Raw genomic sequence first — 15,067 nt, 5'->3', positions numbered from 1 at the left:
AAAGTCATCACGCCGCAAGACGAAGCACAACAGCAGCTCCAGCAACAAGAACTGTGCTGTCAGTACCACTACTGCTCCTCTACAAGCCGTACCGGTTCAGCAGCAGTCTCATCATGGACCAGCACCAGCTACTCATGCACCGCCAACAAAGCGTGCATACACAGGTCCCCACCCGCTCTGCCCGATATGCTCATATCATCATCCGGTGGGTCTCGCCTGTCGTTTCTGCGCTCATTGCAATTTGTACGGTCATTTCACTGCCAATTGTCGCTATGGTCCCCGTAACCCCACAGCTCCTGCCACTACTCATCAAGCTCTGCTCCCTGCCCCGCAAGGCCAACACGCGGCTCTGGCACCCACGATCAATGCTCGAGTCTGCTTTGCATGTGGTGACCCTAACCACTTTGCAAACATGTGCCTGAACAGGGTTGTGAAGCAAGAGCCCTAGCAGCAGCAGCAGCAACCTCAACAGCAGCAATAAGCAGCACACGCCAGAACCTTCAACATCAATGCCCGTCAAGCCCAGGCTGACAACAATGTGGTCAATGGTACGTTCCTTGTGAATGGTATTTATGCATCATGTTTGTTTGATACTGGAGCCGACAATTGCTTTGTGTCGTTTGAATTTGAAAATCTCCTTAGTCGTAAGCGCTCCTATCTCTCCTCGTCATTCGATGTTGAAGTCGCTACCGGAAGAACTGTCGCCGTTAATTCTGTTCTTCGTGATTGTACTCTCGAGCTCAACAATCACATCTTTCCAATCGACCTTATTCCGATGCAACTCGGAAGTTTTGATGTCATAATAGGCATGGACTTTCTTCGCGAAAAACCATGCTGAAGTTGTATACTTCGATAAGATGATTCGATTCTCGCTCGCGAATGGTGATCTATTATGTGTGTACGGTGAAACTGCCTCGAAAGGACTCAAGCTCATGTCATAAAGTATCTCCGCAAGGAATACAGAGCTTTCTTGGCTAACATTGTAGTAGCAGAGAGGGAAAAGAAAAGGAAGACAGAAGTGAAAGACGTCCCTGTGGTCCTTGAATTTCCTCAGGTGTTCCCTGATGATCTTCCTGGACTACCGCCAAGTCGTGATATCGACTTCCGTATTGACCTCATTCTTGGAGCCAACCCTGTTGCCAAAGCTCCCTACCGACTTGCACCATCCGAAATGCGTGAACTCTCAAACCAACTCCAGGAATTGCTTGAGAAAGGCTTCATTCGCCCGAGTACCTCTCCTTGGGGCGCGCCAGTCCTCTTCGTTAAAAAGAAGGATGGGTCGTTCCGGATGTGCATCGATTATCGGGAATTCAATAAGTTAACCATCAAGAACCGCTACCCTCTACCCCGCATCGATGACTTGTTTGATCAGCTACAAGGTGCTACGTGTTTCTCAAAGATCGATCTACGCTCAGGCTATCATCAGCTACGTATTCAAGAGGAGGATATACCTAAAACCGCATTTCGTACTCGCTATGGCCATTATGAATTCGTTGTTATGCCTTTTGGTTAAACCAACGCACCCGCGGTCTTCATGGATCGGATGAATCGCGTGTGTAAACCATATCTTGACCGATTCGTCATCGTGTTCATCGACGATGTCTTGATCTATTCCAAATCGAAAGCCGAACACGCGCAACATCTACGTTTGGTTCTCGAGCTACTCCAGGGGAATCAACTCTATGCCAAGTTCTCCAAGTGCGAATTCTGGATAGGGGAGGTTCAGTTTCTGGGTCACATCTTAAGTAGTCAAGGCATTAACGTTGATCCCGCGAAGATTGAAGTAGTTAAGAGCTGGATTACACCAAAGAACCCAACAGAAGTTCGTTCTTTTCTCGGATTAGCGGGTTATTATCGCTGATTTATCGAAGGATTCTCCAAGATCGCTGTGTCGCTTACCGCTCTCACGCATAGAGACAGGCCTTTTGTTTGGGGAACTGAACAAGAGTCTGCCTTCCAAACCCTCAAGCACATGCTCTGCAATGCTCCTGTTCTCACTTTGCCTGATGGGAACGACGGTTTCATTGTCTACGGTGATGCTTCCAACCTTGGTCTTGGTTGTGTTCTCATGCAACGGGACAAGGTTATAGCTTACGCATCTCGTCAGCTCAAAATCCACGAGAAGAACAATACAACCCATGATCTCGAGCTAGGCGTTGTTGTCTTTGCATTAAAGATTTGGCGACACTACCTGTATGATACCAAGTGTACGATCTTCACTGATCATAGGAGTCTCCAACATATCTTTAACCAGAAGGAACTTAACATGCTTCAATGCCAATGGGTAGAACATCTCAATGATTACGACTGTGAGATTCGCTATCACCCAGGCATAGCAAACGTCGTTGCCGACGCTCTTAGTAGATGAAGTTGTTTGCTCAGCATTCGCGATACCCAAGCCCAAAACGATCTCGAAACCCTCATCCGCGAAGCCCAGCATGCCTGTTTTAATGAACGCACTCTAAAGAAGGAAAGAATCTATCACGATAGAGCTCAACTGGTGAACAAGTCGAATGGGATATTCCACTTTCTGGACCGGATTTGGATCCCTAAGCGGTTCAATTTGCGACAGATTTTGATGGACGAAGCCCACAAATCCCGGTATTCTATTCATCCCGGTGCTGACAAAATGTACCAGGATCTTCGCTACAAATATTGGTGGCCGGGTATGAAAAGGGATATCGCTCTCTACGTGGGGAAGTGCCTAACTTGTGCAAGGGTTAAGGCGGAACACCAAAGGCCCTCTGGCTTACTCGAACAACCCCCAATCCCTATGTGGAAGTGGGAGAGTATAACTATGGATTTCATAACCAAACTTCCGCCCACGTCATCAAGTCACGACAGCATATGGGTTGTTGTTGATCGTTTAACCAAATCAGCCCACTTTTTGCCAATACGGGAAGACTACAAGGTAGAACGATTAGCCCGAATCTACACCGACAAGATCATTTGTAATCATGGTACGCCTCGTGACATCATCTCCGACCGTGACGCTCGGTTTACCTCGCGATTGTGGGAAACGTTTCAAGCAGCTCTTGGTACAACGCTTAACCTGAGTACCGCATTCCATCCTCAAACCGACGGTCAGACTGAAAAAATGATCCGTATTCTTGAAGACATGCTCCGTTCGTGTGTCATAGACTTCGGTGGTAATTGGGACAAATACCTGCCGCTAGTCGAATTCTCGTACAACAACAGTTATCATACCAGCATCCAAATGGCACCATTCGAGGCTCTATATGGAAGAAGATGTCGATCGCCTATTGTATGGCACGAGATCGGTCACTCGCAATTAACCGGTCCCGAGTTGTTGCAAGAAACGACTGACAAGGTCCTCCAGATCCGAGAAAACTTGTTGAAAGCTCAAAGTAGACAGAAAAGTTATGCCGATAGACGACGCAAGCCCCTTGAATTTGACGTTGGCGACTATGTACTCCTAAAGGTATCACCTTGGAAGGGTGTGGTCAGATTCGGCAAGAAAGGGAAACTAGCGCCACGATATGTTAGACCTTTTAAGATTCTGGAAAGGATCGGAAAAGTCGCCTACAGACTCGAACTACCGGAGGAACTTAGTAACGTCCACCCAACTTTCCATGTGTCAAACCTCCGAAAGTGCCTGGATGAGCATGATTTAATTGTACCTCTCAACGACCTCAAATAAATGAAACGCTACACTTCGTGGAGAAGCCTGACGAAATCATGGATCGCCAAACCAAGCAACTCAGGCGCTCACGCATTCCTATTGTGAAAGTTTGATGGGAAGGCAAACGAGGCGCGGAGTTCACTTGGGAACTTGAAAGCGACATGATGGCGAAGTACCCACAGTTGTTTAAATGAAAGTCTTGAGAGAGAAAGTTCTCAAACGTGATTCACGGTGTTATACATCTTTCGACCTAATTTCGGGACGAAATTCCCTAAACAAGGGGAGGCTGTAACACCCCATGTTTCGAAAGTCAAAGTGAAAGTCAAGATTGAATTCAAAGGGAGAAAAGATTGCTAATCGCAGTCTGTCTCTCTTTGACCAATCCCTGTTTTGACTTCTTTGGCTGTATGTAGTCTATTTGATGTTTTACGTTAGTTGTATTATGTGGAGTAATTTTCTAAAATCGAAGTAATCGAATTGTTTATCAATACGAATCGCTTTACGACTTTGAATAGTAGGAAGTAACAATGCAATAAAGTTAGTTAAACGATAATCGAACTACTATAATCATCATCTAACTCGAAACTCGAACATCGCAATGATGGGTTATTGTTATACGTGTGTGTGTGTGCCTCTTATGTGTTACTTGTGCATGCTTACTTTATGATATGTGTGGTAATCAATCGAATCAATCGAAACGCAATCGAACTCAATCGCAAACCGAATACGAAATAGGGATGCTTGTATGTAGATAGAGTGGTTGGGATTAAAAGTAATTTGAATAGAAAACTCTATCGCGTTCGTATCTACCGAAATCGAAATCGAAATATCAAAAATCGTAGCACCGAACACTTAAATCAGGCAGCTGAACGATCAGGCTTCCAGCCGATCGAACAGCCAGCCCATCGGACTGCTGTCCGATCGAGCTGCCTGTCCGATCGGTCAGCCATTACCTCTTTTGGCATCCTATAAATACACCTGTCATTGTCATCATTTCTACTTTTGGAAACCTCTGTCCGACCAGCACGCTCAGCTCACCTTTTCTTCGATTTCTCTCAATCCCGGTAAGATTTCGTCCTAAATCTTGTACTTTCTTGATCTACACGCACTCCTACACCTTTCTATCTTTTAAATCTTAACTTTAACCGTGAAATCATCAAGATTCAAGTATTCTAGGATGATGTCATCATGGTGTTCTTGAAGAACTTCATGTTTTGACCTCAATCCACCAAGAATAACTTGGATCTAACCGATTTCCACATAAATAAACAAAGATCTTCCATAGATCTAAACATATTCACGGTGAAAAGGATTGAAAGATGGTTTTCTAACTTTCATTCAACTCTTTTACACTCAATGCCTTCAAAACCGATAGAAACGGAGCTTGTGCCGACTTACTAACCTTCTCGGTGGTGTGTGGCTCAAGATCCGGATTCTACCCACGTGGTTCACTGATTTCGGGTTAAACGTTAAACAACCGTCCCGAACAGTTCACTGACCGGGTTTGGGTGATTCCTGTCTGATCAGGAGAACCAAGTAAAGGCGAGCCTTCTATTGTTTGACTCGTTGTCAAAGTACCTCGATAAAACGACAAAAATCAGAACAACCAAGTGTTAGACGAACAGGCTCATTAGGTCAGGGTGCTGACCGATCGGACTGCTGTCCGAACGGACAGCCAGCCGATCGGACAGTCAGCTGATCGACTGGCTAGCCGATCGGCTAGCACGTGGTCCCACACTTAATCAATTTAATTGAAGACTGGGTATTGAACGAACTGCTATTCGATCGCACTGTCGTCCGATTGGATTACTCTTGGATCATGAGATACTTGACTTCAACACTTAATCGATTTTTCAACATGTTCGATGCACTAGGAGTGCCACCCGATCGAACAGTTCTCCAATCAGATGACACCCTGCTGAGAACTTGTTTTGCTGAGGTACCTAGCCGATCGGGTCGCCGGCCGATCGAACGACCGTCCGATCGACCGACCTGAAAGGCAAAGATACTTCAATGTTTTGAAATGCTACAACAAAGACTTCAAAAGTCAAACTATCAGACACAAACACATCCTACTCAAAGGAAGAAACATTCCACTCGAACAGCCATCCGATCGGACTCCCGTCCGACCGGACAGCTGTCCGAACGGACTGTCAACCGAACGGTCAGCCGTCCGATCGGACTGCCGTCCTATCGACCAGCTGTCCGATCCTACAACACTTGTTTCCATTTTACGCGTTGCTCATCGTTATGCTATCGAACTATTCAGGCTAACCCTACTCTCAAGCGCTCCCTTCAATCCATCAACCGCTGTGAGTATACTCGAACCATTTTTGCTTTCGCACTTTTGGGTGTTAGATACGTTACTTATTCTAAATCACAAACGAACACACTACGCAATATTTAAATGCTAACCGTTATCGCATGTATTACGTGACTAAATGAATGCTTGTTGTTATGCTTACACATGGAATGTTGTCTACCTGCCTTAACGACGATAGTACTAGAGTTTGGACTCAGCACCCGTTCACACGGGGGTTGTTAAGGACAATTACTTGCATGTATTACGGTGGTAATCATGTATTGCGAACTGCCTCGGGCAGTCAACCCGCAGTTATTGGTATCGATAGATCCATGTCGATAATTAACATGCTTCGTTTTCCTCTGTGTACGTGCTGGTTATGCGTAAACTATTTCGAACTCTATATGCTATTATCAAACTTGTATGCTCACCTTTACACTATGTGTATTGACTTTTATTTTAACGTATGTGGCAGGCAATTAGGATGCTTAGCTGCTAGGAAGGCGAGGCTAGAATAAGCGTTTAAAGCATAGTTGTCTATAGATCTTGCAGCATGAGTCTCTAGAAGCAGATAAATAACTTCATATTTAAATCTGAGTTGTCGGAACGAAAATATTTGCCTGGAACTTTGTCTGTAATAATTTATTTACTTTTTGAGATACGGTATGGGACGTATTATTTAAATTAAATAGTAATGATAATTGTTATGTAAACTTCTGGACAATCGGTTTCGCTCAGTGCCATACCCCGATGATTTCGCCATCGGTTGGGGTGTGACAGTGGTGGTGGTGTGCCGGCTGGGGTGGTTGTGGTGGTGGTGGGTCGGCTGTGGTGGTGGTGGTGGTGGTGGTGGGTCTGCTGTGGTGGTGGTGGTGGTGGGTCGGCTGTGGTGGTGGTGGTGGGTCGGTTGTGGTGGTGGCGGTGGGTCGGCTGGGGTGGTTGTGGTGGTGGTGGGCCGGTTGGGATGGTTGCGGTGGTGGTGGGTCGGCTAGGGTGGTGGCGGTGGTGGTGGGTCGGCTATTGGTGGCGGTGGTGGTGGGTCGGTTGTGGTGGTGGTGGTGGTGGTGGTGGGTCGGTTGTGGTGGTGGTGGTGGTGGTGGTGTGTCGGCTGTGGTGGTGGTGGTGGTGATGGTGGTGGGTCGGCTGTGGTGGTGGTGGTGGTGGGTCGGCTGTGGTGGTGTTTTTTTTTTACAATATATTTTCGAATGCTGAGTGTAATGCTAAATTGTATTTCTTATTAACAGGATATCGAAAGTCGGCGTTTTGAATAGTTATGGAGAAACTACGTTCGTATTTCAGATTCATGAACTAGAACGCCGATCTACGTTCGTATTTGACAATTAAAGAAATAATAATAATTCATAAATAAAAAAACTTTGTTATAATATATACAATTCGTTTTATAAAAAAAAATTAACATTTAATAATACTTATAAAAAATTAGCATTTTATAATATACACAATTCATTTCTTAAAAATATGAAGTTTTTAATAATAATACTTAATAAAAAAACATATGCACATTTTTTATTAAAAATATACACAATTCGTTTTATAAAAATATGAAGTTTTATAATACTAACACAATTTTTTATAACAACATTTTATAAAAAGAATATTAATTTTCTTATATAAATATTTTACAACTTTCTCATACAAAAACTCTATCAAAATAAAGTTCCTTATATCCCAATCATTGGTAATCATTAGCTGACACCCAATGATTGGCATTAATTAGATGGTAGGGACCATTTTCAAACGTATTGGGCAATGAGGGGCGTATGGGTGGGGCCAGTTTGAGGCGCATTGGGCAATGAGGGTCATTTAGGGTTAGAGGAGTCGTTATTTTACCCCATCTCACCCAGCTAATCTTGTTTCTAGTCCCCGTTGTACCCCAAATAAACGATCGCCTCAAGCCTTCCAGCACACGGTCCTAGAAAGACATCAAAATGCATCCCGTGCAATAACTCGGTAGCAGGGTGGTGGAAGGATATTGCAACTATTGATGGCCTCCTGTGGAAAAAAGGTATAAAGTTAAGGATAAACTGAAAGTGGATGTAGGGGATGGTAGATCCGTCTCCTTCTGGTTTGATGATTGGACGGGACAAGGGCCTTTAAATTCAATATTCCCTCACATCTTCAGACTGGAGGCAAACAAGAAAGTGGCGGTGGCATACTGTATGGAGACAACGGGTCGTGCTATTCAATGGCGTTGGGACTGGGCAACAAATCCTACTTCGAATTTGAGTGGATCGAAGTGGGAGATGTTATGCGGCTCCTCCAACAGGTTAAAGTTTCAGGTGGCAAAGATAGCTGGGTCTGGGCAAACAATGAGGGACAAAAGTTTTCCACAAAGAGTATCCGGTGGGAAATAGAGTTATTTGCTTCTGTTCCTAGCGACGTCAGCTTGTTTAAATGGAACCCTTGGGCTCCATTAAAGGTTAATTACCTTGGGTGGCGGGCTGAATTGGGGAAGGTGGCTGCCAAAACAGCTTTGGAAAGGCGAGGTGTGGTTATTCAGAGCAACATCTGCAGCAGATGCGGGCTGGAACCGGAAACAAGCGACCATATTTTTGTTAAGTGTATTTGGGCAAGGAGTGTTTGGTGGTGCGTGTTCAGATGGATGCGAATCCCGGTGCTGTGCGAAATTGATTCGGTTAGTCACATTCTTATAGAAACTCAGATTGGTTCAAAAACCTGGAAGAAAATTGTCCATATGGTTGTTCTGGGTTGCCTTTGGAGAATTTGGTTAGTGCGCAATGAGAAAGAGTTCAACTGCAACATGATCCCAGTGCCGAAGATTATAGACCAGCTTAAGGAAGAGACTTTTCTCTGGCTGAATAACAGGGCGTCCAGCAAAGTGGAGGGGAACAAATGGGTTGAGTTTGACATTTGTATGATCATGTGATTGTGTCGTTTGTTCTCGTTTGCTCTTTGTTTTTTTTACTTTTCAGCTTCTTGCTGGCGCTATATTAATATATAGTTGTTGCGGTTCAAAAAAAAAAAAAAAAAAAACCATTACAAATCAATTGAAACAAACTAATAATAAGCAACTGGATTACCTGCCCGAAAAAATTTTCCTTTTCTATATCATCTTCATTCATCATTTCCATAGCAACTATCATATCAAGTAAGCTAAATTTTCTGAAAAAAATAATAAAACCAAGTCATCAATTTAAGTCATTCTAAAAAGGATTTAGAATTAGGGGGAATGAACTTGTGACACGACACAAACTTGACACGAAATTCACGGGTTTGGATTTAATGTAAATAGGTTTGGATTAGTTTTGGGTTGGACCTGCGAATCCATTTCGCTAAACGGTCCGGGTTCGTGTCAATCCTACGGGTTTGCGGGTGACCCGTTCTTTTATTTTATTTTATTTTATTAATTAATATGTGTTTATGAATAAATTAGATTGGTTGGATATTTATGCCAAAATCTTAAAACTTAACAAAGAAAACATAAACTTTTATAATTAATGTATATTCGTCTAACATAAACTTAACCCGCAAACACGACCCGTTTAGCACCCCTACAATGTATAAGAATTGTTATTCAAGTCTAACATGGATTTGCCATACCTAAATGGTTTCCGAAAAAACTCAAGCTTTTCAGGAGGTAAGTTTGTAGGTGGCAATGAAATAAAACCATGAACCTATGTTAAAAAGGTTAAATGACTTCAAAGTTTAAAGGTAACATAAAGTACGTCATATATAGAAAAAAAAAAGAGAAAATTTACTCGTTCTCGCTAATAGATGAACCGTTCGAAGCTACCATCTTCATCGATCATGATAGCTGTTAAATATAAACCAAAATATTAAAATTCTTATTACATTTAGAAGTGTATAGGGATTAAACTTACTGCTGTATGCATGAACAGTCCCCTTTACGGTGCCAAAGGAAAGTTCAGTTTCATTCAGGAACTTATTTATGCTACAAAAGGAAACATGTTAAATATTATTTGAATGGAGAAAAAGTGAAAATAGAAAAACAAATGTAGCAATAACCAAGACTAATAAACACCTTACTTTTTAAAACGTTGGTCACAATCTAGGATTATCATTTCTGCAAAAACAAATAAAAATATGATCAAATTGTCATTTATCTCATGTCAAAAATAAAATCATATACACTAAGCCCTACCATAATATGTCTGATTATATCCATACACTAAGCCCTACTATAATATGTCTGATTATAACCATATTATGTTTCCAAGAATTATTCCTAAAAACCTTAAAAAATTATTAGCGCTGCAACCCAAAAAACAAATCTCTTGACACCGTTTTTTTTATTATTATTATAGCTGTCACTATAACTAAATAGATGGGTTAAATGGGAGAAAGTGGGAGAAAGTAATAAAATTAGATGGGTTAAATGGGAGTTGGTAACTTGATGGAGAAAGTGGTTGCCTTGAAAGATTTTGGGGGGTTGGAAATTGGTAACTTGAGGGACATGAACTTGGCCCTCTTAGCAAAATGGTGGTGGAGATATAGGATGGAATCGGACAACCTGTGGTCTAGAGTTATCGACTCTTTGCATGTAAATCAAAGAAATCTCGAATCAATACCTTTTAAGAAATCCATGGTAGGGGTTTGGAAAAACATTGGGGAAATAGCAAAAGAATTTATGAAGAATAATATAAATATTAATACAAGTTTTAGAAGTAAAGTGGGATTGGGGGACAAAACCTTGTTTTGGGTAGATATATGGCTGGGTAATGTACCATGGAAAGAACAATTCCTATGTTTATACCAATTATTAGCGCAGAAAAAAGCAAAAGTTCAGGAAGTTTATAAAATTGTGAATGGGGGAATCGTAAGGGATTGGGCATGGCTTAGAGTTCCATACAGTGACTCGGAGAAACAGGAGATGGATAGTTTGAAAGACCGTCTACAGCAAATAAATATAGAAAATAAGGGAGATATGTGGGTCTGGAGATATAATGAGGAAGAAGAATTCAGCGTGAAAATGGCCAGGCACAGTTTGGGCTGTAACGTCCTGCTTTTTCGTACTTTCCAAAATTAGAAAGTCATGTCTTGTATTTCTATTTTTTTTTTTTTTGAAGCTTGTTCCTTTTGCATTTCGTATTTCGTTTCAAACCGTTGTAAAACCGTGACTTCGATCGTAATGAAATTCGATTTTTATACATGCTTATACGTGTCGCAATACTTGGGTTATACGTTACCAATCTCGAATGCATATGCGCAACCGATACTCAATATACTGGTACCCATAACTCGTACGTGCTTGTTAACTATTAAATACGTGATTAAATTCTAATAATAATAATAATAATAATAATAATAATAATAATCCTACAAATAAATCTATAATATAATAATAATAGTTAATATATGATACATAATATTGACAACGTAAAATGAAAACAACATATATTTAATATATGTCACAAATAACAAAAAGAAGGGAAACACTAAGGCTAAAGACAGCCTCACGGCCGCAAGCTGTGAGATAGCAATATTTTGTTTTTTTTTTTTATTCTTTTAACTCCCAACTACATGTATTAAATGCCAACCATTTAAACCATAATCCTTCCCTATAAAACCCACACCTCTTTCACACATTTTTTACTTTACAAACCCACAATTACACTGTCTCAAACACCTTCAATCAGCTGATTTTCGCAAGAGTGGACAGATTCATACCATTTTCTTCAAACTAGCATAACTTCTTCATTTTTTGTCCGTTTTCGTCGATTCTTTTTCCTACTTGTTTGGATTGACCTAAGGAACAATTCCACAGGTTTTCTATGAAAAACCAAGGCCTGGAATGTCCCCAAATAGGCTCCAAAGTGGGCTGTTTGTTTCTGTTTTTATCTAAACTTTGTTAAACTTAGTAAACTTGAGTTAATCTCATCTCAAACCTATGTCCTAATGCTCATAATCAAACGAATGGTTAGTTGGGCTTAAAAACAAGGCTGAGAAATGTTAAATCAGAGGTTAAAACCTTACAAACATTATGTTTTGGTTAGTGTTCTACCCATAAGTAGCGTTCAAGCATAAAGCTTGATGAATGTGTGATAGTTGGACTAGCTTGGGCTATCCTTCATAGAAATCCACTCACTACTTGATGTTTTCCCATAGATTAGTTGTTGTTACTTCATTATTTCTTGTAGTTCATGACCCTCCTTGTATGTTTTTACATCAAGTGTAGTGGTGAACCATAAGAGGTATCTAAATGGAAGCTTGTTCTTCCTACCTCCTACATGAATTCTATGACACAATAGAGGTACCTAAATGAAGATTTATCTTCTACCTCATGCTTGACTAATGGACTAAATAGTACATATAATACTTATACATATATATACTATTCGAACCCTTGATGATGGACTTGTGTTCATTCGTCAAGATATTAAAATAACATCATCTAAGACATAAGACTTGTTACGATTCTAATGAGTATATTACTCATGAAAACATTAACCCTTGAGGTTTCATAGTGTCAAGAACAAGTACTTGGTGTTAAAGGATGATTACTTTCGAATACCTATATTCTTGTGTTTTAACTTCCTAAATCCCTACACGAACATATTCAACCTTCTAACCTCATCAACTTCGTCACATTTGGATAATCGGAAAGCATATGCAAATTTTGTGAGTAAACTCGCAACCCCTTTTTATGTTTACCACTTTTTGGGGTGTAACATGTTACCTTATTTAAACACACTTAAACTTATTCTTTATGCAATGCACAAAACAATCCTTATACATGAATACTATGTTATGATACTTGATGCTTACGTGGACCATACTTATGTGATATGTTTTAGTCATTAGCTTTCACGAGCCTCCATTTGACATGTATAGCGCTATAGGAGTAACGCACCGCCCCCTTAAACTTGGGTCATGTTGAATTAATTAAACTTTCTTGCGTAAACAGAGGTTGGCTAGAAATATTGCGTTGCCACGCTAGGTTGAACTCGTACAGACTAAGTTGCCATGTGGATTCATTTTAAACTTTTATACTTATACTTATGCTTAAACTTGTATACTCGCCTTTGCTTTTGCATTGAATTGTATTTTAAACATGTTACAGGTTGATGATGACGATGCTATGAAAAGAAGTAGCGTTGATGCCTAGATACACATATAGACGTTTAGGTTTAATATGTCATATCAATTTTGCTTATGTTGTTATATACTTCTTTGAACTTGTTGTATTTGAATTTTTTGTAATGTTGACAATCTACTTTATGAAATGAAATCGGTTTATTAAATATTGTCACAAATAGCGTTATGATGTCTCTAGCAATCTTCACACTTCGTCTCATCCCGATGTTTTCGCGATTGGTTGGGGTGTGACAGATTGGTATTAGAGCCATAACTATAGGGAATTAGGAAAAGTAGGAATGCTTTAACCTAGTCTATAGTTCTAGAGTCTTATTCTTATGTTTTGCTTGAACCACTTGCATGATATATTATTTACTCCTTATTTACTTGCTTTTGGCTTTTTAAACATATATGTCACTTTCGTGTTAATATTTGCTTTGTTTGTTAATACTTGTTGCATTATTCCATCCTTATGTTGTAACACCCCGAAAACGGGTCTGGTAATCAAACCACATTAATAATAAAAAAACGGGTAAAATACCGTTAGCGGTAAAAGTAACCCGGTAAATATTAGGATTTAAATAAATAAACCTGATATTTAGTAACACGTGAATAAATGCTTCTAAGGAAAATAAAGTTTATAAAAGGCCCGAGTTAACGGGGCCTAAAATAAACTTAGTCATAAATATTCCCGAACACGCTAAGTTAACTAGGAATATTAAACCTAGTTAATAAGTGGGAATATTGTTGAAAATAATTAGGTTGTGACCTAATTAATAACTAACCAAACACGAGGGACCAAAGTCGGGTATCTTGCGAATAGAATTATAAACATAAAAACAAAACACAACACACACACTCTAGTGTGTGTGCGTGCGTGAGATGGACAGGAGACAAGCTCCATGGGAGCTAACCCTAAAACTCAACAAAACTTTCAAATTGGAGGATCAATCGAAGGCCAAATTCAGATTTGAATACACAGAAACGATCACCAAGTCAAGGGGATCGTAAGGTATGTTGAATTTCTAACATTCATGAAGTTGTGAAAATTAGTTAACTTTGCATGATGCGATCTATGCATGAATCGTAGAGGCTATGGCCGAATTTATGAATTTGTGATTGCTTAGAAACAAACCCTAAGTAGAAATTTGAAGTAAATTGCTATGATTCGAGTAATTTGATTATTTACCACTTTTAGGCAAGTGGGTTTTGATTATGTAGTGAAAATGATGGTATACACATGTTTAAAATCGTCGTAATGGATAGTTGAAGTTAGATACTTGAACAAATTATAAGTTTGAGTGAGAACTCATGCATGACTTGAAGTGGGTTTTTGTATGATATGATGAAATTGGTAATTTTGTTCATTAAGTAGATGTATGAAATCGTGTAGTATATTTGTTCATATGAAGAACTTGATTTTTATAAGGTGTTGGGATGAATGCTAGTGATATGATGAACGGGTCTCACTTATAGATGAGAACCCTTAGTTTTTGTGAAATGAATGAATAAATTAGTCTTGATAATCGCTTGAACTAATTAAAGTGATTGAAATGTGATAAACTTGGTTAGAACTGTGGTTAAAACGGTGGCCTAAAGATAACGTCTACCGGGTAATTAAAGAATGCTAAAACTAGTTGATAAACTCGAATATGCAATTAGTATACTAATCGGCATTTGACTTTTAAAAAGTCAAACTGACCTACGATGTGATGAATGATAATTAGATATAGAAATGCGTAAGGTGGAATAATCGTACTAAGTCATGATTAAACTAACCACCTTGTGAATGATGAAATAATAGTTGGCGCTTAACAAGCTAGGTGAAGCTTGGGGAGAAAGCGGGTCAAACAAATCAAGTACGAGACGAAAAGCGCAAACCGGATAAGAGGTAAGTAAAGCTTACACCCTTTTGTAAGATATGCATTTAATTCTCAGTTACAATTACGGCAAAGTTTGTATTCGAACTTTGGTTCCGACACGAAGCGGTACGGGTCGGAATATATCAAAAATGCGAAATGGACATTTGGTCATAGATGACATAT

The sequence above is a fragment of the Helianthus annuus genome, chromosome 17, assembly GCF_002127325.2.
Source record: "Helianthus annuus cultivar XRQ/B chromosome 17, HanXRQr2.0-SUNRISE, whole genome shotgun sequence".
Lineage (NCBI taxonomy): Eukaryota > Viridiplantae > Streptophyta > Magnoliopsida > Asterales > Asteraceae > Helianthus > Helianthus annuus.
Note: the sequence above shows the minus strand (reverse complement) of the source record.